At 37.4% G+C, this 2,134-nt stretch overlaps 1 pseudogene; it reads left to right on the plus strand.

Annotated features, from left to right (window-relative positions):
- The first annotated feature begins 1,150 nt into the window (after nt 1–1,150).
- LOC100732923 (vesicle transport through interaction with t-SNAREs homolog 1B-like) lies at nt 1,151–1,844 on the plus strand (annotated as a pseudogene).
- Nucleotides 1,845–2,134: the final 290 nt, after the last annotated feature.

Below are 2,134 nucleotides of genomic sequence, written 5' to 3' on the forward strand. Positions count from 1 at the left end.
TGTGTGACTGGCATGAATGCTTAAATTGGCCATGGTAAAAAGTGAGACAGCTTGTTGCTTCACATTTTTGAGGGGTACGCTTCACACACAGCATGACTTCAGGAGGAGGTGGGCAGCTCACATAGCCTGACCTGGGCTACCTCAATAGGATCTCATCTTTTCCTTTTTTTTTTTCTTTTTCCCTTTCCAAAAGTACAGAAGAAAAAACATTAAAGGCATTTAATACATCTTAAATGACTGTTGGTAACTCAAGTTTTGTTCACAAAACTTTACCTGTAAGTTTTACTTTACAAACTTAAGGAATACAATTTTAAAATTTGATTTTTCTGCAAATGCACATGATGGAGTGAATAGACAAGGCCTGAAACTTGATTTTACAGTAAGGAGGAAAAATAGATAAAGATCCTATCTAGCAAAATACACCTCCTGTCACTTTCCTTCTTCTGACTATTACTTGTTATAAGTTTATAGTGATAACTAATAAAAATGTACTCAAAATAGCTTAAAGTAGTAAAGGAAAATGAGCTAAGGCTTAGATGAAAAGGCACTTTAAAAATGCCTAGGAAAAATTTTTACTAGTTTATGTATAGGCCAGGGCCAATACATGTCAAAGTGTACTTTGATTCAACGTAATTGTTTTATGTGTTATATGTTTTATCCATCTGCCTGTTAATCTGTTTTTGATAGTTAAAATACCTACAGCTACTTTGTTAAAATTGTTTTTGAGCTGATCATTTTATTTTTATTTTTTGCTCTTATAGACTTCTGGCTCTGTTGGGGTTTTCCATTAAAAACTAAATAAATTTTTATACTTTTATATGAATAGCCAAACTCACTTAAAATGCTAGACTAGAGGGTAAAAACTGCTAAGTTCACCACTTACATAGAACTTACAGATAAAAATATTAAATCCTACTATCTTATTCTGATATACACTCAAATTTCCCTCAAATAAAGATTTATCTTCTTGAATAGGTATGCCTATAAAATAAAAATGGCAATATAAATATTTTAGCTACTAACCTTTGTCACCTTTGATATCTAAAGTAACTTTATACATTTATAATATCTGGAGCTGTCATTACAATGGTCTTAAAGCCCACAAAATAAAAGTCCTATAATAAAAATTTTAATAGCTGCACCACGGCCTCCATGAAGACCTATGGGGGGTGCCCGAGCGACTGCTGGGGATCACTGGGACCGAGGAGAAGAAGAAGTTGATCAGAGATTTTGATAAAAAGCAGCAGGAAGCAAATGAAATGCTGGCAGAGATGGAGGAGGAGCTACAGTATGCACCCCTATCTTTCGTAACCCCATGATGTCTAAGCTGCGGAACTACCAGAAGGATCTTGCCAAACTACATCGGGAAGTGAGAAGCATGCCTTTGATAGCTGTACCTGTCGGCCGAGGGATACATGAAGTATGGCACATATGCTATGGAGAATGAGCAGATGAATCGGCTACAGTCTCAGAGGGCACTGCTTCTGCAATGCACTGAAAGCCTCAACTGGGCCACCCAGAGTATTGAGAGGTCTCATCGGATTGCCACAGAAACTGACCATATTGGCTTGAAAAACACAGAAGAGCTGGGGGAGCAACGAGACCAGCTGGAAAGCACCAAGAGCAGACTGGTAAGCACAAGTGATAACTTAAACAAAAGTCGAAAGATTTTCCGTTCATTGTCCAGAAAAGTGACAACCAACAAGCTACTGCTTTCCATCGTCATCATACTGGAGCTCATCATCCTGGGAGGCCTGGTTTATTACAAGTTCTTTCTCAAACATTGCACTTCCAGGACGGGCTTTGTGGATCACACCCATGACCCTGTGAGTGAGTCGTGGTAGGCAAACGTGGAATAAGCATGCTGCTGCTGTGGGCTGCCAGTTCAAGGGTGCACTGTGTAACCAGACTATGGGAAGAGGGGGTCTGAACAGAAAACCACGTAAATGTGAAGGAAGTGTGACAAGACCAGTATGATATACCAAGGTAATAAATGTTTATAATTTCTTCAAATTTAATAAAAAGTATAAAAGTTTTAATAGCCTAATGATAAAAAAGCTAGATATCTTTAATGTATTCACTCACTATGGTCACAATTAAAATAAGGGAAAATTAAAATTCATATTTACAAAAC

This window comes from Cavia porcellus, unplaced genomic scaffold, assembly GCF_034190915.1.
Source record: "Cavia porcellus strain 051 isolate PalLab524CR breed Dunkin Hartley unplaced genomic scaffold, mCavPor4.1 scaffold_33, whole genome shotgun sequence".
Taxonomy (NCBI): Eukaryota; Metazoa; Chordata; class Mammalia; order Rodentia; family Caviidae; genus Cavia; species Cavia porcellus.